At 40.5% G+C, this 26616-nt stretch overlaps 1 long non-coding RNA gene across 1 annotated transcript; it reads left to right on the forward strand.

Moving 5' to 3' along the window:
* The first annotated feature begins 293 nt into the window (after positions 1-293).
* On the forward strand, positions 294-26616 carry LOC127377542 (uncharacterized). The gene is made up of 3 exons (XR_007887704.1): positions 294-390; positions 26118-26277; positions 26390-26616. It is a non-coding gene; the product is annotated as an uncharacterized LOC127377542 (long non-coding RNA).

The raw sequence follows: 26616 nt of genomic DNA on the forward strand, positions 1-26616 counted from the left end.
TAAATGGAAATGTTACATATTGGAACTTTAAATCTAACACACGTTCCTGCACACGTACATGTTTGCGCTTATGCACCACAGGTGTTTTCCTCAGGAAGGGGGACAATTATATCAGCGCGCACCTACTGAGTGCGCCTTCCAGCACCATGGATGCCATGAACACAGCACTTTTGTTGCTGGTTACTTTTAAAAAGGAGTAAGCTTCCTGGAGCTCTTTAGGAAAACATGACAGCTAACTGTTAGCAGGGTCTGTCACAAAGAGCCTCTGACTCATAGGCCAGCAACAGCCTAGACAGCGACACACAGATTGATTGACACACATAGAAAAACACATCTGTGTTCATTTCAGACGTGCATTGTTTATGTTGGACAGAACATGACCAGCACTATGTAAGTGTTGAAAACAATATTTTAACTATTATTTTAATTGTGGCGAAAAGTGAGACATCTGTCAGGACTGGGGACACCCAGCTTGGACTGTAATTTTTTTAATTTTGTGATTCTCTACAACAAAGGTGGCACTGACCCGTAATCAGAATGTCAACATTTATGGAAATCAGACTAAAAACTACCTAAATTTTCCTGTTCCCTGGTTTCCCCTGTTGATGATTCAACAGATGAAGGTAACACAGGAGTATTGTACTATTGCACTATGACCAAATTACTATTTTTAGTAATTCCGTCTGTTCCTTATTGTCTTTCAATTTAGAAAAATTACCTTTAGTATTTTCCCTTAGTATTTTCTTTCTCTTATATTTCTCTTCCTGTAAATCTTACTAATTTGTCCTGACATTTTTATGACTCAGTCGTGGCGCCTGGACTTGTGTAAGGACTTTCCGAACGGAGGTGGACTGACCTGTGGGTTGGAAGTCCTCACACTGAGCCAAGCAATCTGGAAACAGATCTGCTGGACTTTGACTCAACAACAGTTCCACGTGCAAACACCAAAGCAGACATGCGCCGCACGCTGTGTTTGGATCCTCCGCAATCCTTTACTCTCATGTAAATTATCTTTCACTTAGTAGCCAGGGCTTGTGAGGGAGGACATAAGGTGGAAAAAGGAGTCATCGTAACTGCGCTGACAGGACAGGATGTTTAACGAGGGAAAAAAGCAAAGCGAGGAAAAAGTCATTTTAATATCTGTCATTGCAAAGCTTAAAAGCAGTGTAAAGGACATTTTTTTGCTGTTTGGAAAGGAATTCACAGCGTCTATCTGCAGCCAAAACAAAATCTCTGGCCAGCAGCAATCAGCGGAAACATGGAGTTTACCCGCCTGAAGCCTGCCAAACGCACATAAAATGTGACTGGCAAGTGTGTGAGAGAGAAAGAGAGCTGGATTCCAGAGGCTTAATGTTTACCTAACCTCTGACAGAATGAAAAATCCCCGTCTCTGACTGACCAACATCATAACTACAATATAGGAAGTTTCCCACCCTGCTGTTATTTCCAACTTTCAGGTTTCCACTTTGCAACAGATACTTATTGTCAGGCTTTATGACAAAGTGGTAGAATGACAGTAAACCGCAATGTGTGAATCCATTGTATAACCGCTTAACTGATTGTAAACATGGAAAAAAATTTAAAAATTAAATGTTAGTTGTTGTTTTCAGTTGTAAGAACACTGTTGTGACTGACAGCAAAAGCAGACATTGTGTTGTTCCCTTTTCAAAAACTGAATGGAAATGGTGAAAAGTGAAAGGAATACTATGGACCAAAAAAGGGACACACATACTGCAGACGTTTTTTGGTGTGTATGGTTTTTGTGAACATCCGCACAGGTCTGCATAGACCCTAGAGGACATTAGCACATGACAACATTTATTGCATGGAAACTATAAATTAAGCTTAAAGGGACAGCTCATCCCAAAATCAAAAGTACATATCTGCCGTCTTCCCTGTTTATCCATCTAGACTGTTTTGGTGTGAGTTGCTGAGTTTTGGAGATATCGGGAGTAGAGATGTCTGCTTTCTCTCCAATATAATGGAACCAGATGACACTCGGTTTGTGGGGCTCAAAGTGCCAAAGAAATACATTCAACACCAATGCCTCTTTTCAGAAATCATGACCTGGCTACTCAAGATAATCCACAGGTCTTGTTGTGAGCAGTTTAACGTAGGAGCTATTTTCTTTCTACGTATCACCGTGCTGAAGGAAGCACGCATCTACTTAGGGCGAGAGGCTTGTGACCAACCCTCCAGGAAGAGTGCCGGGCTTTGAAGCCAATTAGTGGCTGAACCGTGTAATTAGAGCAATGGTCACATAATGCACACTGGTCCAAAGGGACGTTCTCCCATAAGCTTACATTGTGAAAGAAGTGTTTTTTATGCAGTGAATACATTTTTCTGATCGTCACACCCCACGCAAAATCACTATCAAAATGGTCCATTCAGTCCGATAACTATTTAATTATAATTATAAGTGTAGAGAACGTTAGAGACTCCGACAGCGGAAGTCTTGAATTGCATTAATCCGGAGAATTATTTGCAGCGGGAAGGGGCTTTTTTTGGTTTCATACGCCACTCAGCAGCTTTCATAGGAATGAACAGAGCGCCGCCTCCATCACTGTGTCCAGTTCTCTTTATACATCCATGCTCATGACAGCGCAGAACGTAAACATTAATGTCCTCCTCGGCTGAGCTGTAACGTTTGCTAGCTCACCTAGCACCACTGAGATTGGTTCAGCTACAGTTGCCCGATGTAGTTTGGTAGAAAGAAAGTATTATGGATTATATTGAGTAAGGGGGTCATGCTTTCTGGAAACAGACATTGCTGTTGAGTTTTTCAGATGCTAATTGCTAATGTCAGCATGCTAACATACACAAAAGGGTATAAACATGCAAAATTACACTGCCAGCTGAGACAATTATTCAGACCAAACGGGGTGTAATAAAGTAGTTCCTCTTCTTAGCAGCTCTAACGAGCTAGAAGGCTGGAGGCCAGACTCGACACATCAATAGAGCTGAACATATGACCTGTAAACTTATGACCCATTAACCAGCTCTCCGATTGATTGACCCGATCTGTCCTATTTCAGCACAAAACGTCTCTGTTCATTTGTTTCCACAGGCAGTCTTTTGTTTTGGACGAGGCTTAATCAGAACTAAAATGCCATGACATGATGATTGCTCTTCCCTTTGTGTGACAGCTTCTACCAGGAACAAACACTGAGTCATGACACACTCACACGCAGGCCCAATCAAAGCACACAAACTCAATGTATTGTTGAGTCAGACAATGCACCAGTGCATTCCTCTCTGTACCTGTCCTCTCCTGCCTCATTTCATTCATAATCCTCTCCCTCTTTCCATCCTGTCTCCTGAGGTTTCTTCCAGTTTTTCAGTTTCTCATATTGTCTTCTCTGTGTGCATCTGATGACCTCTGACATGTTTTTACATGTGCACAGTAGGCAGGTTTTGTGTGTGTTTGATAAGATAGCAGGTTATATATTTACAAAATCGAAATAGATGTTTCTGAATGAATGGAAAGTTCAAAGAGCCACAGTCCCTGTTCTGCAGATGTGTTTGATTAAGATCTCGTTCTTAAATAAGATATCTACAGCCTTAACAATGTGACATTAAAGTAACTTCTGAAATGAAAGTGAAACTTATTTTGATAGTTGTCAACCATAAAATTCTTCTTCTAAAGTCGAGCAATGCTGTCTCAGCCATAACACTCCTGTAAAAGAGATTTTTAATATCAATGAGGCCTTCCATTTTAAATAAACTTATTTTTCTATTTTAAAATTGAAAATAAAATTAATTTTGCTAAGAAATCAGTATGTAGATTCTTGGTGTTTTCAATTGAATGCTTATTTGGTCAAAATTGTAATTACATGTTTTATGTGGCTCTCCAACCAGTGCTGATGGTAAATGTAGTCAATTAAATTCCAGTAAGCTCACAGAGCTGTGCCGGCAGTGCCTATGTACCAAGATGCAGTCCGTGCAAGCTTTTGACACCTAAACACTGTCAAGCAAATGAATACCTGCAGTTTGACCATTTCGTTTTCACATGTAGGTATATGGTTACCTTCAAACTCTAAACTGTAGTTCCTCCTTGACACCAGTGTACAGATTGCAGCTATTTCTTTGTCACTAAAGCATGCACCGCAATTTATTGCTTCAAATTACTACAATTAACATTAACACTAATTGGACATCGATATAACACGTGGAAAGTGAGGAGAATTAAAATTTCATTTTAATTTTAAGGGATGAGGAGATGATTTGCGAGTAACCATCTAATCTAATAATCCTTTGTATGTACAGTATGTATGCTTGTTTAGTTAATCATCAGAAATAGTGTAAAAGTCAGTTTGAGGTTTTGGGCAGGTCAGTTACGGCTGCCCCTACACGTGTCATCTTGAGCAGAGTTGTTTTTGAGAAATCTGTACAGTGACGTTCTCCATGTGTGCCTTGATCGCCTCCTAATGTGCCACTACAGTCATTATGGCAATTGGTCACGGGGCCTCATGTGCATAGAGAATGTGTGTGTGTGTGTGTGTGTGTGTGTGTGTGTCTGTGTGTGCCAGTTGTCTCTTAAAGTGGACCGTTGGACCACAGCTGGTACTCTGCGAGGCAGCAAAACGGTCACGAGCAGCTGTCATTTGGACTGAACTGAACTGTGGGAAAGTGATAGAGACAACAACCATCCAAGTACAGTGTAAGGAGGGGATGGCGCAATCGCCCCGCCTGGTGCATGTTCCAAAGAACCACCATTTTGAAGCCCCCATGGTAGATAAAACGTGATAAGGTGCCCTCTGCGGTGGCCCATGACAAAACATGACTTGGAGAAAAGGCAATGGTGTGTCATACAGGCTGCTTACATGCTAGAAAATCTGTCGTTCTCTTTATGCCTTTTTAGGAGGGTCTAAATAGGTCACTGTGTGTTTTTATTACAGAGCTGTAGTAGTTATACTTTAAATGTGAATCACATTATAAAACATTTTTAATCAAATATTTATAAATTAAGCCCAAATTAAAAACCTGGTGCCCTTTTTATTTTTTCTGCCTGTGCCCCTCAGACAGCCCGACAAAACCACAAAAAGGTACATTTCTCATACATAGTATGTGTAAAAACTTGGTGAAACCTTTTACTTGAGAACAGAACAGCAGCACAGTGAGCGTGTTGAAAAAAACTTGCTTGATGGCTTCATCTATACTTCAAGCATGGCCGTCCCAGTAGAGCATTTCCCAGAGGAAAAAGGTAGGCCTGATGCTTTTACAGTACAAGTTGAACTCAAGTTGATTCAGGCACTGATTCCCTGCTGAGACGGTAAACTGACTGAAAACCTCTCCCGGGGAGAGAACATCAATTTCACAAATTGACCAGAGTTTGTAATGAATTAAGCCCAAATGTCTTCCTCCATTCTAAAACAGCCTGGAACAAAGACGGACAGAAACACACACAGACCGTGTAAATAATGCACACAACAGCAAGATTCTCTCAAACAATGACAGCTCTTCATTTCTTTCTTTCAGTTCTGCATTTATCCTCTTCTGTCTTTACTCCCTCTTTGCTGAGCTGAGGAGCTTTTCAGGGAGTAAGAACCCTACTCTGATTACGAATGCACGGTGTAGCCCACTTTTGGCTCCAGCTCATGTCCGGAAAACTGCCTCCATAAGGCTGCGAAGCTTATACTCAGCTGCACAATGAGGCTGCACGTTGCTCTTTTGTTTCAGTTAGGTGTGCAGCACGTCACACAAACAAACTGACGTTTTTTCTTGCATGCTTGTGTCATCTTGGCGGCACGTGCACCCTCTTACATCAAACACATATACCCTTATATGCCACAGAGTAGAAAATTAATGTTCTCGGAGGGTGCAGATGCTGAAAAACTCTGATGATGGCAGCGCTTTTGAAGCAGTAACAGTGACATCTCATACACAGAGAATGAAAGATGTTCCGGTGAATCAAACACTGTTTGAGCTGCAGCATCCTATCACACACAGACTGTGTAAATGTTGTGTCACATTGAATCTGTGTGTGATGAGATAGTGCCACAGCAACACAGGCTGGTGCGCTTCCAGTTTTCCTCAGGAAGCTGCTTCATCAAATGACTATTTGTCAGGATCATAAACTGATTTAGAGGGCTGTCGTGGCAGTTTGTCACACTGATTTTATTCTATTTTAACACACAGCCTCCTTTCATCTTCCATGCCAGGCTGCTGCCAGCTACGAAATGATAATAGTGCAAAGGAAGGCAGTAAAATAAGTGGAGCGATTTTAATGTGAAATAACCTGGTGATCCAGCGAGAAACCTCCTGATATGTAGGTTACTGTCGGCTGTTGTTTCTTGTCTCATCGACCCACTTCAGCGCTTGTCTTACTGAGGAAGAGTCCGCCTGTGAGCCTGGATTAATATTTCACTATTGTTGTACAAGGGATTGGTGTGTGTGTGTGTATTTGTGCGAGAGTTTGTGTCCATCACATGTGTGTATGCATGCGTGTATTTAGGCATGAGCGTGCAGAGGCTTAACTGTGTCTGTGCATGTGTGTGTGTTTGCAGATTCATCAGTGCAGCATGGTTGCATCTACTGTATCTGCCTGATTGCTTCTGTGCATTCCTTTATGCACTTGTGTGGGCGTGCATCCAAAGTGTATTTGGGTGCATGCTTATGTTATTTTACTCAACCATCATCACTTGTTCAGGTCAAAGGTCACTGTTATGTTCATGATGCTGGATAATAAGCCCTGCAGACATGCCTCTCCAACATAAACTGTACAAGAATGGACAACAGACCCCTTCACTCTGTGCACACTTAATTATGTTATAGATTTCATTGATCAGATTGATTCAATGTGCTCTTCTGGCAATTCATTTTACACACATTTTGAATGTTCCCAAGGGCATGGTGGGCTGGTTCATAGTAAAAAGGGAAGATGTTTGGAACCTTTGTAGAGCTGGTCTTCCTGCCAAACTCAAAAAACAGACCAACGGGCCATGATCAGGGAGGCCAACTGGAACCTAGCAGTCTCTGTAACAGAGATTCAGAAGGATGTGCTTGTCAGGTTCCAGACCTTTGAATCCACCCATTCCAACAAGTTGAGTGAAATGGAGAGTAATAAGTTGACAATTCTGTCTGATATCAGACAAAGGACCTGTCAGAAGGACAACCTTCTCAGAAGCACTTTGTTGATCAGGCTGTTAAAGTAGAGTCAAAGGAGTTTGTCAAAAGGCACTTACAAGACTCACTTAAAAGTCACAAGGAAAATTATTCTAATACAACCCTACAGTAGGGGTGTCATTAGATACTGGTACTGACGATGCCGTGTAATTGTTCTTTTTGTACGCTTTTGTACAGTTATGGTTACAGACTTTCACAACCTCCCTACACTCGTATTATGAGTTATGAAAATCTGGTGGTGGTGCAGCATCATGCTCTGGAGGTGCTTATAGTCAGAACTGAGGGAAGAATAAATGCAGCCAAATACAGGCAGACTCTTGAAGAAAACCTGCTCCAGAGTGCACACAACCTCAGACTGAGGAGATGGTTCACCCAAAGCATGACCCAAAGCATACAGCCAAGACAACGCATTCAACCTTTTCCCCTCTTCCTGCACTCGAGAGTTTTGCTGCTGTGTTTTCACAAGAGAGTTGTATTTCAATATACAGTGTGTATAATATACGTTTACTATGATGATGGATGTCCTAGCAACAACCTTTAGTCAATCTCAACAGTTTACTTACTTGAAACTCCACACTGCTCCTTGATTTCCTTCTAAACCTCACCTTTTGAGGCTTATAAAAAGAGTGCTGTGGATCATGTAAGATGTGATCCGCTTCCCAACCTCGTAAATTAGTCTCTCATCCTTTCTGGCTAAAATCAAACTTCTTTCACTTGCATCTCCACCCATCGCAGGTTTGAGGTGGAGCAAGTGCGCAAAAATTGAAATAATCTGATGTTTACTTTTTTCCTTGCATCCAGTTAGGAAGTGGTGCATGTGAAACAGCCACAACCAACCCAGTCTGACTGAGCTTGAGAGGATCTGTCAGAAAGAATAGAATAGCTGTCTAAATCCAGGTCTACAAACCCTCTACATTTTCATTTTGTCACTATGGCTTATTGTTCTAATGGAATTGCCCCAAAAAATGAATGAAATCAAATCTACAACTCAATAAAGTGTGCAAAAAATGAGAATGTGTTCCAAGCCCTCTGTATATGTGGTGCACTGATTGCGTATTTGTGGCTTCACCATTTTCATACACAATAGCCCGTGGTTTTCTCTGTGACTCATTATCTGATATTCATCAGACACTGAATTCCAAATTGTGCAACTTTTGTGGGCCAGGAAACATTTACGTGACAGTGTGTAGGTGTGTTTATGAGCACAGCAACACATAATTACTGATACAAAAGTGTATGATTATGCTGCGTAGCACTTTACAAGAACCTGCTTGAGCGAAATATATCAATATTATATATCAAGAGAGAATCGATTATTGTGTGCAACAATTGAGAATATTTATTATTGCGTCATAAAAACTGATATGGTTAAGTGAATAGTGCACATTTGCTTTCCCAAGTTGAGGTGCCAGTTGGTAATTGAACGATTTCTCCTCCTCCGGCTCTATAATGGGCTTGTCATGCTGTGCTGCTCAATGCATCTTCAAAAGGAACCAACTCTCTGTGGCTCAGAGGCGAGGGCTGTAAACTAGGTCGCCAGAATGAGCCAAGGATTTTTGCAAGACAGGAAAGAAAGTTTGTGTGTGTGTATGCAGGGGCTGGGGGGGCTAAAATAGTGCATTATTAAGGTGTAATGGCTTGGGCTTGAGTGAATGCTTCTGGTTTGATTTATTTGGGTCTGGGGAGACACTTCGAAATGTGTGTGCTTTAACAATGCCATAAAGGCATTCATTTATTCAAGAGGCACATTTCTGTCGTTTGTTTTGAGAAAAAAACGGAGGCAGAGTTGAAGGTAAGATGAGAGCAAAATCATGAGGGCCATGGCAGGAAAAGAGGACACAATGTTCCTCTGCCAGCATCATCAACAAATTCAGACAACTCTTATCATGGCTGACAGTCAGATAAGGGCATGTTTCAACCTCTGAGGCCTTGTGCATGAGCATTCAAGTGTACCACTGCCTCCTGTGTGTAAGAGCTGGAAGATAATGATGATGGTGTTCCCCTCATCTCCATCAGTTTTTGTCTGATTTAAAAGATCTCATCCATATAAGGTGTCACACCATTAAAAGTCTCCTCTCTTTCCCTTCCTGCTCTAATGTTAGGGGAGTCTAATGGTGTGAGACAGGGGGGGTCTTGCACATGAGGATAATAGCCTAATTGAGTGCCAGACCTGGGAAGCTTTTACATTTCATGAGGTGAGATCCTATGAGTTTTCAACATCTTACTGACAATCAGAGACCACAAATTGCAGCTGTGTGTGTGGTCTGACTTATCCTACCTCTGGGGACACATTTTAGACTAAAGACCAGTGGGGACAACTTGACCAACTGGGGACAGAAACTATTTAGAAAAATACAGATTTTTGAGACAGTGGTTAAGGTTAGGGTACGTATCCAGGAAATTAGGGTTAGTTAGTCTATGTAATGTCCCTAAAAGTGACATAGGTAAATGTGTGTGTGTTGATCCCTGCATGTGTGTGTTGATGTACAGTAAGCAAATATGTCTATCTTTGCATTTGTGTGTGTGAGAAGGACAGATAAACAACCAAAAACGGACTGTTGTTTATGAGTGTGTCTTTGGAAGTGTGTCACAGTAGCATCTTCTTTAAGCTCAGATATGCATGTGACCACTAAAACATGGCACCCTGGGGCCCATAATTCAGCTGCATTTCTCCATTAACTCAGACCTACATCTTAAACTCATGAAATATGCAAACAGAAACTCTGTATGCAGTTTTGTTTGAAGCCTGGTCCGTTGTATGTGTGTGTGCGTGTGTGATTGCATGCACATGTAGACAGGGTGTAGATCAATTGGGTTTCTGAGATCAGACTAGAGAGGAGTAGCAGCTGATGAACACGGTTTAGGTCGACCGAGAATGCAGTGCTTACATTCTTTGACCTGACTGTAAATGCAGCCTGAATGACACTCTGACACAGTGATACACTTATTACTACACAGGCCGGCACTTAGCACAATGTGCTAACTTGCTAACGCCTTGAGAAGTTAGCTGTCCGGTCATTTTAAAATCTGCAGCCCAGATAGACCAAATATGAAAAAATTCAAGACGTCTCTTGTGACAATAGAAACAGAAACTAGTTGCTCGGATTTGGCTCATTAACCATGTAAGTGCATATGGTTTTTATGTGAAATTTACTGGTGGAGGAAGTATGTACCCCGTTAATGTGGTTTTTCCCACATAGTCCTGCCTGTGGTTGCACGATCAAAAGGAGTAGAAAAAGGCAAATTCTCGTGGTTGTTCATGCGAGAATTCTCATGTGAGAAGTAGACGCCTCAAATAGGACTGGTTAATAAAATGGCCTGGAAGTGAGCAGACTGTACAGCTCATATTTCAGCTATTTAGCTGATGCATGAAAGTGGTGGAAAATGAAGGGACTGCATCTTTAGGGTAGGTGGGGTGAGAATGTGCTTTACTGGAAATCATGGGGAGGAGATGAATAAGCTAGTCTTGAGGCAGTGAAATATTTTTTACAGCCTATGTTATTATTTATGTGTTTTGTACATTGGGTTGATGCACTTATTCTAAAAAGCCTTTACTGTGTAGTGCAGTAGTAGAACAGCCTTCCAAGGTTACTGTTGAACAAGAGCTTTCAGCCATTCTAGCTCTATGAAGCTATACCTACACACAGCCCTGCCTTTTTAGCTAAATGCTAAAAAGAGCATTCTAATGTTCACAATGATAATGCTAACATGCTAACAGGGACCAGTGTGTAGCACCTAGTAGCATCTAGCAGCGATATTGCAGATTGCACCCAACTCACCTCACCCTCCCCATCTAAGTGTGTAGGAGAAACTACGGTGGCTGTGAAACTCACGTTGTGCATTCTGGGTTATCATAGAAACATGGTGGTTCAACATCGCAGACTTCATGGACGTTAATCGACACCTCATTCTGAGGGAACAGCTATCCATCCCATGGTTGTTAAGATATGCAAAGAGGGTCAAAGAAAATAGGATTATAGAGAAAAAAGAAAGAAGAGAAAAAAGACATTGGTCCCATGTGGAAAGATTTTATAAGAATTCCAATTTCTTACATGAGCGTTGTACTAGTGTGTCGTGTTACATGAAAGTCGAGCCTCATGGAGTGGTCACATCACCTTAGGATTTTTCCATAAAGCAAAGGTTGAGGAATGAAAAGAAAAGCTTTGAAAATGTGAGAGAACACGTGCAAGAAATCTGTTTGCTCATGCATAACATGTGAGGCTGGGGGGAAGGTGTAACGTACTGTACATAAATGTCTGTGACTGTGTGTGTGTGTCTGTGCGTGAGTGGGTGTGTGTGTGTATGGATAGCCCATGTGAGTAGTGAAAAAAATAGGCCAGGTAAACATGGAGTTGAAATCCTGAGCGAGAGTCCAGATGCAGAGAAGAGGTGATTCAAAAGAGCTTCAGCTTTTTATGTCAACATACAGCTCCAGTCTGTGGGGAGAAACACAGCAATCTACAGTACATCTGCTTTGAACTGGAAACATGTTTCACCGTGTGACTAGTAGAAGTGTGTTTAGCTTTGTGGGAGCGATTAGAACCAGTTTGGAATATAATATAATATAATATTCATAACTATTTTTTCATTAGTTTATATCACCTGAAAATAAGAATAATGTTTTTGTTACCTTAGAATGAGCTGTTTATGTCTAAATCGCCTTCCATGTAGTCCGCCATGTTTCTACAGTAGCCCAGGAGGAACAAACCAAACACTGGTTCTAGCTCTAGTTTTTTGTGCGTTTCGCTGCCACCTTACTTTCCTCTTTGCGTTTGGAAGGTGAAGCAAGGGAGTTGCAATCTTCAACTACACCAATAGATACCACTGAATCCTACACACTGGACTTTTAAAGGTATGAACTGAAACTGCCAGTTTTTGTCATGTTGCATAGGCTACTATAAATATTGTGTGAAATGAGTTTCAGGAGGAAGCAAGGGGAAACAACTAGTCTTCTTCTCTCCAAAGTTAAAAAATATGCCTACCAACACCTGATTGTTAGCAATAAACATAGCCAAAGGTTTTTGTTTACTACTATCAACCAGTTTGTAACTCCATCTCCTCCTGCTATTTATACCTCCTCTCCTGCTGACTGTGAAAAATTCCTCTTTGTCTTTTTTCATTGGCAAGATCGATGGTCTAAGGTCTCATTTTCCCCTCGCTGTTCTGCCCCCTCCAACGTCCAGTTATTCGTCCTATTTTACTGTCTGATTTTGCTCCTACGTCTCTACAGATCCTTTTAAAAACTTTCAATCACATGCGTCCCTCCTCCGGTCCCTGTGACACAGTTCAAAAAATTCAATTAAAATCCATTCTCCCTGTCTTAGGTCCTAACCTGCTTTCTATCATCAAATTCTCTCTCACATCAGGGTCCGTACCTGACCTTCTTAAAATTGCCAGTGTTCAGCCACTTCAGCCCTCTCTCAATCCAGACCAGTTAGAAAGCTATAGACCTATCTCCAAACTTCCCTTTCTATCTAAAATCCTTGAAAAGATTGTTGTGGACCAGCTCCTTAAGTTGGTAGAGGGTTATAGAATCTTTGACAATTCCAATCTGGTTTTCGCCAAACGAGACAGCATGCAGACAAAGGTGAAAGCTCCATCCTTATTCTTCTCGATCTGACTGCAGCCTTTGATACCATCGATCATGCCATTTTACTTGATAGATTACAGAACTGGGTTGACATTTCTGGTACAGCCTTAAACTGGTTTAATTCCTATTTGACTAATACAGTCTTTAATGTCATGCATAAATAATCATGTATCCTCCTCCGCTCCCCTGCTATGTGGTGTCCCTCAGGGGTCGGTTCTTGGTCCAGTTCTGTTCTCCCTGTACATGCTTCCTCTGGGTCATTTGTTCAGCCGCTTCCATGACATGTCATGCCACTGTTATGCTGATGATACACAGATCTACTTTTCTGCGAAACCCAATAACTTGAATCAACTGTCCTCTCTCCATGAGTGCTTAGCTGCCACCAAAGACTGAATGTCTCTTAATTTTCTCCCCTTAAATCCTGACAAAACTGAAATAATTTAATTTGGAAAACCTTGTCACTGTAGTTGATCAGTTTATTAAACCATTACGCAAAAATATCAAACCCACTGTTAAGAATCTTGGTATCATCTTCGACCAGTGTATGACAATTTATGTTACCAAACTTGTCCAGTCCTGTTTCCCGCAGGTACAAAATATTGCAAAAATCAAAAGTTTCTTTCTAGTTACTTGTTTGTTTTCTCAACTGTCATCTCTCTTTTAATTTTTCCTTCCCTCGTGTTTTATCTTCCTTATGTTTGTTTTTACATGTTCCCTATGTTTGTTTGTTTGGGTATGGTTATACCCATATTTGTTGTTTGTAAAGCACTTTGGACCTCTGTGTTAAAAAGGTGCTATATAAATAAAGCTTTGCTTACTTACTTACTTACTTACTTTAAAGCTCACTAACTATCATGTTGGATTTTGTTTAATTTGTACACTAACAACACAATGAGGACTTACTGAGGTAACTCCTTGTTTTTGACTAGTGGTCAAGTGTGCGAGTTCTTAACAAAGAAATAGCAAAAGCACTTAACTCCTGATAAAATACTATTTGTTAGTCCTACCTTCTGTTTTGTGTACAGATTGAACAAATTAGATACAAAATGTTGATATCGTGAGCTTTTAAGGTGCTGGTAACATTCAGCAGAGCTGTTTCCCCCCTCCAGGCTTTATGCTAAGGTAACTGACTGCTGGCTCTATTTCCATAGTTAGCGCACAGACATAAGACTGGGAACTCACAAACCACAAGCAAGTCTCTTTCTCAGTTTTTTACACTGAACCTAACATTAGCCAGCAGACATGTATTAGCTAACGTTAGCTATGATAGCCAACGTAAGCTAATGTTAGTGCTTGTTCAGGACCTCTAGATTATAGTTAAGTCAGCTTTTACCCAGCCTGGTTCTATGTGAAATACAAACAACATCAGAGAGAAACAAACTCAACATACTTGTGAATTAGTAGAATTAATGCCTCATTTTTTTTTTTTTTACGATAATTTTTGTTAACATGGCCTGGTTCCATCTTTTGGCAACATCCTAGTCAATGGTATAATTGACATGATTGCATCTGTAAAAATTGTTATTTTTCCAGCCAAGCAAAAACAGACTGTAATGTCTAATGAGGGTATTTTAGTCCATTTTGAGGGACATTCTTCTCACTTTGACGGGTTATTTACTACAGTGCCGTTGATAAATGCAGACTATATTCACATTATTTCTGTTTTTAAATTCCCTCTTGACATTTGGATGAGAATGTGGCTAATAGGGCAAATATCTCGATCCATCAAGATATAAACATTATCATTATTAAACCATTATTATCCTTTTTCTCCATTTTATAAACCCAATAGTGGTGCTTTCTGTTCTGGATTTGATTGGGGGGGGGGCTTTTGAATGCGAATGCCTGTTTTGATGGGTTCAGCTCACAGAGGCTGCTGCCTGATGACCTACAATTTTCCTCATTATGCAGAAGAGAAATGGGGGTACTCAGAGAGGAAAGGGTGATTAAAGTAATGATTATAGTAAACCTTTTCCTATTGTCCGCTGGGCACATTAGAGACGGGGGTGAGAGGATACAGGGGTTAAAAAGAGGATGAGAAGAGGGGGCGCAAAAAGGAGAGAAAGGGGGTGATGATGGAGGTAGGAGATGAAAAACGACTACAGAGGTTAGAGAGCAAGATGGAACGTATAGAATAAATATACATGGAATGACTTCTAGGAATTCAGCGATAAGAACTGGAAATTAAGGGGAAGGTACTGTAGGAAAAAAAGAGATAAGCAGAGTTTGCTGGTGGAGGAGGAGAAAGGCAGATTATGATAAACTGTTGTTGACTCCAGGCTTACAGCTGGCTGATTGTTCATCTGTCTGTTTCCCCCACAGACTATTGGACAGTCGACCAATCCTCTTACATGTACCCCGACCTGCGTCCATCTAATCCATGGCCTCTTATTCCCAGTCATCTCCACACAATCACAGAGCGCTGCCTGCATGCCTCAGTCATTGATTTGAGAGTTTGCTGTAGCATGCAGCGAGAGAAAAAAAAAAGCATTCGTATTTTGTTCCATTTTGCTGAAGTCTGCTGATGCTGGAGTAGAAACAGTCTTTTGAAACAGTTATTATTCCTAACTTAACTCAATCTGCCATAACCTTGCCACACAAACATGTATCAAGCTTTTGGTTTGCTAATAGGATCTGGAGAACAATGTAAGGTAGACAAAACTTTACACCAAAATTTAAAGACATGCTGAAAGTTAGATGAGAAGATCTCTATTAAAGGTCCAGTGTGTAACATTTAGGATGTATTGTCAGAAATGGAATATAATATTCATAGGTATGTTTTCATTAGTGTTTAATCAATTGAATATAGCTATCGGTATGTTTTCATTACCTTAGAATGAACCTTTTATGTCTACATAAAGCCTTCCATGAAGGCTGCCATGTTGAACCACCATGTTTCCGCAGTGGCCCAGAACCAAACACTGGCAAGTGCGTTAATGTTTTATTCACATTTCACAGCCGCTGTAGTTTCTCCTTCGCACCTTGAAGGGGAGGGTGAAGTGAGGAAGTTGCAATCTGACACATGTCTCTTATTCACACTTACCTCCTTCACTACAGTGTGTGCCCACATCATCAATGGTACTTTTCCCACTGGATAGGGAAGATCACAAAGATAACAAAGGTGTGAGTGATTTGACGTGTCACTTTGTGTACAACCATCAGTGTTTCCATGAAAATACTGTTCTTATGAAACTGCCCTCATCTTGCAAAACTCACCTAAACGTTCAAAACAGCTTCAGCAGATAATAGCTTTGGCTCTAATAATGTGTTGGAAAGCACAGCTGGTATTCAAAGCATGCATGGTTATGTTTTTTTAAGATAAAAGATAATTGACAACAATTCAACAGCCCTCATGAGTCTGTGCTAAAGAAATGCATATGTTGTCATTCTGAGGAATCAAAAGTCTAGATACAAATAAATGAAGTAGGAATATATCCTCAGCCTTAGTGCTCAATTTATAACTTTTGATTTATAGATTTGATTTTTTTTCTTTGTCTGTTCACATTATTTGTTAAACGTGGCCTGTATCAGATTCCAGTGCAAAAAGGTCCTGAGCTGTGTGTGCTAGTAGGTGACTTAACTTTGGACAGAACCAGGCCAGTGATTTCCACTTTCTTCTGGTCTCCATGCTAAGCCAAGATAATCGTCCCCCAGCTTTAGCTTGATACTTTGACAAGAAAGCAAATAAGCCTATTTCCTAAAATGTCAAAGTATTTCTTTAAGGTGTGTGGATGTGGTTTGGATGACTTATGGTCAGAGACACAAAAAATTGAGTTTGGAAACAATTCACAGATTACCTAATTTATTGAAGCTAAAGTTGAAGGTCTGAGGCCCGGCACACAACATTCATCACATGTCTGTTATTCACACTTTAACTCCTTCACTACACCGTGTGCCCACATCCTAGCTTTATGTAATGCTGTAACACTGAGTCATGGTGGCCTTTCCACACACACACACACACACACACCACACACACACACACACACACACACACACACACACACACACACACACACATTCTGGCATTCTGTGAATCATCATTGGTACTTTTCCCACTGGATAGGGAAGATCAGGAACAAAGGTGTGAGTGATGTGACGTGTCACTTTGTGTACAACCATCAGTGTTTCCATGAAAATACTGTTCTTATGAAACTGCCCTCATCTTGCAAAACTCACCTAAACGTTCAAAACTGCTTTAGCAGATAATAGCTTTGGCTCTAATAATGTGTTGGAAAGCACAGCTGGTATTCCCAGCATGCCGTAGATATGGTTATGTTTTTTAAGAAAAAAGATAATGTATGTAAATAATTCAACAGCCCTAATGAGTCTGTGCTAAAGAATGTATGCTGTCATTCTGAGGAATCCCAAGTTTAGATACAAATGAATGTAGTAGGAATATATCCTCAGCCTTAGCGCTCAATCCTGATTTATTGCTCGGATTAGATTTTTTTGTTTTGTTTGCCTGTTCACATTTCTTATTAAATGTGGTCCATATCAGATTCCAGTGCAAAATGTTTGCGGTCTTGAATGTAGATCAAGAGGGGCGTAAAAGTCACATGAATCCTGATATTATTGTTCACATTGCAGACCTGCGTCTGATTTGGACAACATCTGAATTGAAAGGATGAGTGTGTGATTCCTGCTGTTCACACTGTCATGAAAAAATCTGATATAAGTCACTTAGAAACACCTACATGAGTTGAACATTTTGAATGTATGTATGTAGTTTTTAGGAAATAGTATCTGGAAGTGTGAACCTCCCAAAAAGTGTCCAGAAGAATACAGATATGAACACGAGTTTAAGAGTGTGCCTCGCTGAAGCGAGCACACACATTAACGTCACACTCTCTCCTCTCTACCTCTATTAAAACACTTTCTCTTCTCTGCTTGTCTAAATCTTTCTCATTTAAAAAAAGCACACATTTCAGCAGGAACATTTACACTATTCATGTTTTTTCTGAGTCCGTTCCATCAGCGGAGTAGTTGCTATTCATACACCACAGTGTAACCCGAGGCAGAACAGAGGGATGGTGTGGAATTTCACTGGCCAGAGTGTGTATGTCTGCATCTCCACGTGTGTGAGAGTGTGTATGTGCTGTATCTTTCTCTCTGTGTGTCTGCACTGGAGACACGGTTGTACTTCTTTTATGGTCACCTCCAGGCGGAGGAGAGCTAATATCACAGTGTATTGGTTTCTGTTCCCGCTCAGGACTTAATGCATGTTATTATAGCCTGTCATGTTGTCATCCCCTCCACACTGCAGGGCCTTGTTCTCTCTGCTCCTTCTATCGTATTCCCACGTCACTAAAGCCAGGTAAGAGATCTGATCTACTTGCTGTTTGTGTCAGAGCCAAACATTACTGCTTTAAGAAAGACACATCCTATTTTCCACCATGTCTGTTTTTCTCTCAAACATGATTAAATGTCTCTGCAGCTTGTCAAGTACTGAAAGTTTTCTCACAGGAAAATTGTTTTATCATATATCCCTCCACAGGGAGATCAGAGGTCAGGTTCAGTCTCAAAACAGCAGTGCTGGGGCTGGAAGGGACTCTTGCTCAATGACACATCAGCAGGATGCTTGCAGTATGAGGATGATCCTCCAGCTGGCGAATGAGCTGTCAAACCAACAGCCCACATAGCAAGGCCCAGTGATGGCCCACACAGCCCACTTACACTCAGCCCAGATACAGCAATGAATTACGGTTCACGTGTGGGTCAGATCTGGTAGCTGTCACCCTCCCTCCTACACCCGTTGTAGGAGAAACTATGGTGGCTGCAACTCGCGTTCTGGGCTGCTGTAGAAACATAGTGGCTCAACATGGTGATTAAAGACGACTCCCTCCCTCTGTAGATAAAAAGTGCTCATAATCACCTCTTATTGTCCGGTGATTATACACTATTTAAAACATAGCTATGATGTTATATTCCATTTCTGACAATAGATCCTCCTAAATGTTACACACTGGACCTTTAACCCATTATTAATTCTGAAAAGTATCCTTTTTTGCACAAATGTGCCAAAGGGATGAGACCATTTCACAATGCAAGTCTGCTTATCTGGGTATTTCCTTGAATTGTGTAATTTACATGACACCAGTAGGATTATATGCCTTATTTTGTCTATTTTGTTGCACAATTGAAAAATATTCCAGAAACAAGTGAAAATCCAGCAACTACTTTTGCTGAGTGTGTTTTTCCAGAAAACATTCTGAATGTGCACTTAGAAGGGATTGTTCATCCACTGAAAAACTATTTTGCAACTCTTATTGTACAGGCCTTGATTGATTGATGACATGTATTAAGAATAAGTCAAGTGGCACAAAAGAAGAACGCAGAATATGAGGCTCAATGGGTGGATGTTTCTGCAGCGGGCCCATCTTTCACTTTTCATCTTTTCATCCAAACTGAGCTGTCAACTACTTTAAATCTTCTCCAATTCCACCTCTCTCCTTCTAAAAGGTTCCATCAGAGTATAACACATCACGCTCCAACACACACACAAGAGCACATATACTCCCACATGACTTACAGGCTGAATCACCTGTGGCATCGTCACCATGATGTAAGCTCTACAGAGGGGAGTCAACTCTGAACTACACACACTCACACAAATGCACATACATGCTCTTACATGCACAGTGCACAGGCATGCCAGTGTGCATGCTCAGCCTGCACTTGCTCACATGCACCCACACACCCCAGGTACTGTTGTGCGTGTCTTATCAGCCCTAAATCGTTAGCTGAGCTCATCTGTACTCCCAGACAGAAAACACACAACAGATGCAACACTTGTGCAACTTCTGAAAATACAATAAACTTCCTGTTTTACAGTTACTGTTTTAAGTTCCTCCCTATTATTTTCCCTGTGCTTGCTCTTTTACTTCTTTTTTTCAACTGTGATTCAGTCTGATTAACCTTCACAGTCATTCTGTCTGGTCTTCCTCTTCGTAGTTATGGAAAACTGTTTGTGGCGCATTGATTGAGTGTCTTCAGGAGTATGGACAGCAGACAGCATGAGCTGAGTGATAGAGGTGATCCTAATGAGCAAGTTGTGGGTGTTGCTGACTAATCTGGGATGGGTTGCACCAGCTACTTGTAAATCCATCACTTAGTTTGTGTTTGAAGTCCTACCTAAGCTCTTAGTGACTACTAGCTGGTTTCAGACTGAAACTTGTCTTAGCTAGCACATACTTTAGTCATGTGTAAATCGGTTGCTAGGAAACATCGGTTGCACTGTCTGATTAAAAACAATCAAAGTCGCTGCAGCATCACAGCTGTAACAAGATATGTCAGTTGCAGACAACATGGTACCTCCAAACACGGTTAGAATGGAGCTTACGTATGAGATGTAAATTAAGTATGTTAACATTAGTTTGTTTGGTTGTAGGCCATATGGTTAGATTTACACAGCAAAACTATTTGGTTAGATTCAGGAAAAGCTCATGGTTTGGGTTAAATTAAATACATGAATTATAAAATCAGGTAGATTAAGTTACATACTTAAAGCTGCAGTAAGTAAGTTTTATAAAAAATAACTTTTAGTCTTATTTGCTGAAACTTTCACTATATCCTGACAGTAGAACATAAGACAGATAATCTGTGAAAAAATCAGGTTCCTCTGGCTCCTCCTAGTGCTCCTAATGGTATTTGTAATCTACCAGGCCTTAATAAAAACTGCTGCCATCCCAGGGCCATTCCTCCTTCCCCTCCTCCTCCTCCTCCCTGACATGATGTCAAAAGTATAATATAATCTATCCCACAGATTATATTATTATTTATATTTTTTTAGTGTGTGTGTGTGTGGGGGGCTTTTATTGCCCCTTAATGAATAGTGACAGCAAAGGGGGAGAGAGGATTGATGATTTAAAAATGTATAGAAACCGCTGTTTGGAGTTTTTGCTAAGAAATATTTTCAGAATATTTTGTTTTCTTGTAGTATTTGAATGTTTGAGTGACCCTCCTATAAGACAATACCAGCAGTGGCCCCAATCCAATTTGAGTTTGAGGCCCCTACTGTAACATAACTTTAAATTATGTATTAACCTTAAGTGTCAATCTTTTGTAGTTATGATTTTGTACTGAGGTTGAGTTTAGAATGGAGTGGAAAATATCTTATGCTAACCACGTTATCTGGCCATGTAGTCTGATGTTAGTAACATTTTGCAATTTGAGGTATGCAGTTTTGTTTTTGTGGAATGTTATTTTAAAACTTTCCACTTTAAAACTGACTTATTGGTCAGATATGTCAACCATATCCCATCACCCCTTTTACTTTTCACTCTAAACAGGTCACATATAGTTGGCCAAATTTTAATTTAGTGGTGTAAATCTAGATTTAGTAAACACTTAGAACTAGGCTAATTTTGACTAACTTACCAACAGCTGGGGAAACTGTTGGCCTCACTGCATCTGCAGTCCTGCATGTTTTGTGCAATATTAATCCCTCACTGTCATTAAAATGGTGTTAATGCAGCCTGACATGGAGCTGAACGCATTATGACAGAAATATTTAGTTTTGTATCCAGCAAACCATGCTCGGTGCTGCTGAAATGCATGATGTAATCATAATACCCACACAAATAAGATACAAACAAAATGTTAAAGGATGCCTCTTGAGGGCCTCAATTAAAAATTGATGCTTTGCTCTAGTGAGCTCTTGGCTGTATCCACTGAATATTTAATAAACAGCCTGACTTTTCTTTTTACATTGGCACCATTATGTTGCCTTGGGTATATGGGACAGGAAGCCACTCTCCTTTACTTCCTGTCTGATAACGCTGATCTCTGGAAGACCAGGAGGAAACCGCACCAGGAGAAACAGGGGTTAGGAAAAGGGAAGGTAGAGCATCAAATTGACTGCTTGGTGATAAAACAAAAACAGCAGTGTTTGAGAGAACTGGAGAGGAAGCTGTTGAAAAGAATATGTTTACTCTTGTTGTTCAGTTATTCTGGATGATGGGACCTGAAATTCAATTGTCTAATCAAATCAAAATAGATAAAAGACCGAGAAAGAGTGTCTGTATGTATGAGAGAGGATAACAGGAGAGACAGTTTGAGAGAGTAGCAGTAAAAAGACCCAGACTGCATGAAAAACATACAAAGATAGCGCGGCAGCAACGGTGTCACAAGATCCAAGGACTTGTTTTGTCTTTGTGAGAATCAGAGAGAGGAGGAGGAGGAGGGAGCCAGGAGCTACGTGTGTGTGTGAAAGAGAGTGAAAGACAGAGATGAAGTGTGTGCTGCTCTGTATGTCTGTGTGTGTGTGTGTGTGTGTGTGTGTGTGTGTGTGTGTGTGTGTGTGTGTGTGTGACGGAGGGTGGAGGGACTCCAGGGGAAAAGAACCTCGACTCAGCCTCCAAAAATCCCTTTCATGTGTGATTGGGGCTGTGCCTCTGTCTCCTCGTTATCTCCACGCACAGGCCGGGTATCGCTTTCTCTGCGCTGGCTGACTCTGTAACCGACACCAAGTGTCTGCAACACCACTTTGGCCTGCTTTCCTCTTCTTGCTTCCTGCATCTAAACTGATTTGAATAAGGGTGAGAAGCACTGGTGGACTCAAGAGGCAATCGCACCCCTCTAGTGCCCCCATGTTCAGAAAAACGCAGCAAAACTGCCCTCTTGGATGCCCCCATCGTAGATAAAACATAATAAACAGTTAACAGTTCCCTGTGTGTTTTTATTACAGAGGTAATAAAACAGTTTTAATCTTATTCATTTAAGAACTGCCTCACCATAAATGCATCACAAATTTCTGCACGCTGGTGCCCTACTGCATACAGCTAGTGCCCCTTGTATTTCCCCTTTGAGTCCACCACTGGTGAATGGTTCAAATAATGATATGTTCTTGTTCCTGTTTTTGACCTAACACGTCTAAGCATTTGAATATACAGTAATTACCATATATGAAGCCCTACATTTGAATGACTTAAAAGAAGGAGGTGAGGATTAGGTGAGACTTTTTAGAGCGTTTCATAAGGGTTATTTAATCTGATAAACTTGATTATTTACAGCAGCTGCCTATAAATCCCCACCTGCTGTAAAAAACATGTTTGAGCTCAAGTGACCAAACTGGATATTAGCAGTGAAATCATCTGCTGCAGGGGCAGATTTTCTACTTAATTCAAATTCCCTGAAACTGAATTTATATGGTATTATAATGACTGAGGACAAGAAAATCAGTGTCTTAAAACACGAGGCTCTGGTTGTCTAAGCTTGAAATCAAATCATAAAGACTTGAGTTGATGATGTCATTAGATGACAGAGGTCAGTCCTCTGACTGAACGAGTGATGTCTCTGTGACGTAATTCAGTTTTTATTTATTAACCTAGGTGGCCTGATGAAGCACCGTAACTGAAATATCATGCTATAATGAATAATAATCACTGTGATTTTGTGGCTTATTGCTGTGAATCAAATAAGGTACTCATGATTGCTGTTCTGTGTAGCTGTGAGCGCATGTGAAGTTTTTAAGTAAAACTAACAAAAGAAAGAAACAAAATATTCGATCAAGTAGTCATTTGACACTCAAATAAGTTTGTTATTTTTATTTGTACTGTGAAAACAAAATACCTAGTAAAACGCGTATTCTGTAACTTACAAAACTAAATTAGTGTAACTGAAAGTTACTAGAAAAAGCTGCTTCTGCTCAAGAATATTTTTCAACTTACAAAATTGAGTTTTGTGTTTCTTAAAATAACTTATTGTTATTATTATTTATTATTATTATTATTATTATTATTATTATTATTATTAATATCTTATTAAAGTGAGAGCATGCACATCCACTGCCCCTTTCCACAGCTGCTCGCATCCGTATTTAAGTATGAACAAGTACATGTTTTAATATATTTTTGAAGCAAAGGCAAAAATCATAATATAATTTAAACAGAAGGGTCTGAATCTGTGGAACAGAGATATGTTGTATGTTGTATATATAGCATGGGTCATGTTCCAAAAACACTGAATCCGACACTTCCCATAATGCGTCTCAACGCCAGGAATCTTTTCTTAGATCCCCCCCCCAAGCTTGTAAACAATCATTTCTTTTAAACTCCTCAACCCCGTTGTGCAACACAAGCTTTACTTTAAAGACGCTTAGATAACCCCAATGACATCATTATGACATAATTAAGATTATTGACCTCACAAAGCTCCTCCAGGGCCACAGCAAACATTATACAACTACTTTAACAGCTTTTGACATTCCATGATGTGTAAAATCAGGTTTACACATGAACGTGTAACACTGTGTAACTTCATGACTTAAGTGGGACATCAAAAATACAAGTGCCCAACTTTTTATCATCTACAAGTAGATGATGGTGGAAGAGTTTTCAGAAATGTTCATCAGCTGTCACAGAAAATGTCAAAAGCTCTTAACAACACAGTTCCACTGATCCACTGATTATCCCGCAGCTGCTAAGGTATTAATTGAGTTAGTTATTGGGCTGACTTATGCATCAGTGAGGACAGTGATCTGTAAGGCTTTAGCAACAGTCATGCATCTGTATAATCCTGTTAATCGCTCTCAGTCTTTCCAACTCATTGCTTTGTCTCTCCGTCTCTCTTTCTCTTCGTCTTTCTCCCTCGTTCTCTATCCTCCTTTTCGGCGACAATGCGATGTCAGTGGCTTACATAAGCACATGCGTAGACGGAAAGAAACTAAGCCTTTTTAAAGCGAGATGACTGAACCAGAAATTCAAAGACCCCCCCAAAAAAACTAGGAAGATGAAAAGAGAGAAAAAGAAAAGAGAATCTTTAATTCTGATGAAGAAGACACTTGAAAGCATCTGTGTCGTGTGTTTAAAGGCCGAGTTTGGATGAAGCAAATCAATATTTTACCCAGACTCTTCATCCCAGCCGTAAGTCAGAGTATACAGCTTTAGATGTGATGACAAATGAACACAAACAAAGCCAACAACACACAGAAATGGTGTCAGAACATGAAAGGATATTTCCCATGAGCCAAAAAGGATGCATCCCCTTTTTTTATTGGACATAAAAAAAGAGAAATATATGCATATTCACTACAGACCAGATTCAGCAGCCCCTCCCCCACCACAAACATTCTACTGTACACTAACTCAGACACACAGACACTAAAGGCTGCCAAATGTCAACTGAGATCTAGGGCAGTTTCCTCACAGGCATGGCACAGACGCCTATACACAGCCAGATGAGGTCCTGTATCCAGCCGAGCATGTGGTTACCACGGTGACCCTGGTCTCTCTCCATCACCACCAATAAAAACGCTGGAAAGCTGCAGAGGGGGAATTGTCTGGGATGCATTTAGTAGCATGTCATGTGGTATTACCCCAAACACAGTGTCTACTGGTGTGTGTGTGTGTGTGTGTGTGTGTGTGTGTGTGTGTGTGTGTGTGTGTGTGTGTGTGTGTCAGTGTTGGACATTTAAAGGGTTTGAAAGGGCCTTGGAGGTTGTCTGGATGCTCTGGTGTGGTAATAAAACACACACAAAGAGACGAGGGTGTTTAATCTCCTTTTATAGGCTGTTTTTATCTGAGTTTGATTTAGGTTTAGTAGCCATTAACATCAGCACACAGCCCCCAGGGGCTTTATTACACAGGCTCATTGACTGTTAAGTGTGGATGTGTTATAGGTTCTATTTAAATGGACGCATGTGGCCCTTAAGTTACCACATTTACGATGCTTCTCTGTTGTTAGCTATTGCCTGCACAAAATGCTTGACCGTGGAATGAACAGCCGACTGCACCCTGGGAGCTCACCTGGTTGAACTGGTGTCCCCTGTGCCAGGGCTGGGTCCTTGCTGCAGTGGCCATCGGTTCAATTCCGACTTGTTGCCCTTTGCTGTGTTTCATCTCCTTTTTTCTCCCCCTTTCCTGTCTGTTTTGGGCTGGCGAGACAAAATGTGATTTTGGCACGGTGGAGCAGTGTGTGTATTTCACACTTTGGCGTGAGACCAGGTTGGGTGTATATTCAGGGTTTTTAAAAATAGTTGTCATTATTTTGGTCCACCTTTCTCCATTAGCAATTAAATGAATATTTTGGGAAATACAATTCAAAAGGGAACAAAGTCCACTTACCAGGTACTCTAAAGCTCACTAATCAACACATTATATGTAGAGCTATAACTGTTTATATTTATACTGTAATAGATATCAAGACCAAACACTATATTTACTTGAATTTCCCTCGGGATGAATAAAGTATCTATCTATCTATCTATCTATCTATCTATCTATCTATCTATCTATCTATCTATCTATCTATCTATCTATCTATCTATCTATCTATCTATCTATCTATCTATCTATCTATCTATCTATCTATCTATCTATCTATCTATCTATCTATTGCTATATTGTATTTTATCTTGAAGGAAAGCAAGCAGAGAAATGATTGCGTTTCATTTGTTCTCCAGCATCTTGTCACCTGCACCTCCCCCTCTTCTGATTCAGAAGAGAATCAAGCAGGAGTGACGTTATGGAGCACAGAGAGTGGAGCAGTCAGTCAGCTGCTGGAGTGTCCGTATGGGCAGCCAACCTGTCCCGAGAAACACACCAGTAGGGCTGGTGAACATGGTGGGAGCCCTTTTATTAATTTAATGATACTGATGTTTGAAAGTCATTATGTGGAACATGAAAGAAAATCTATATGTTAGCGTCACCTTCTCTATTGTTGTCTGTCCCACAGCTACCAAACAGCACATAAATGAAGATGTTTGTCCTGGTTTCAGTGACGTACATCCACACCTAGAACCTCAAGCCGGAAGTCTCACAGGTTCTCAAAGCTCAGGTTATGGTTGGATATTATTTATTCAGAACAAGTAAACACCCTTAATAAAATGTTATGTTTGTATATGTATGTATTAGGCATATTATACTGAAGGCACCATAGTGCAGCCTTTATTTTGTATCCTA

The sequence above is a fragment of the Dicentrarchus labrax genome, unplaced genomic scaffold (assembly GCF_905237075.1).
Source record: "Dicentrarchus labrax unplaced genomic scaffold, dlabrax2021, whole genome shotgun sequence".
Taxonomy (NCBI): domain Eukaryota; kingdom Metazoa; phylum Chordata; class Actinopteri; family Moronidae; genus Dicentrarchus; species Dicentrarchus labrax.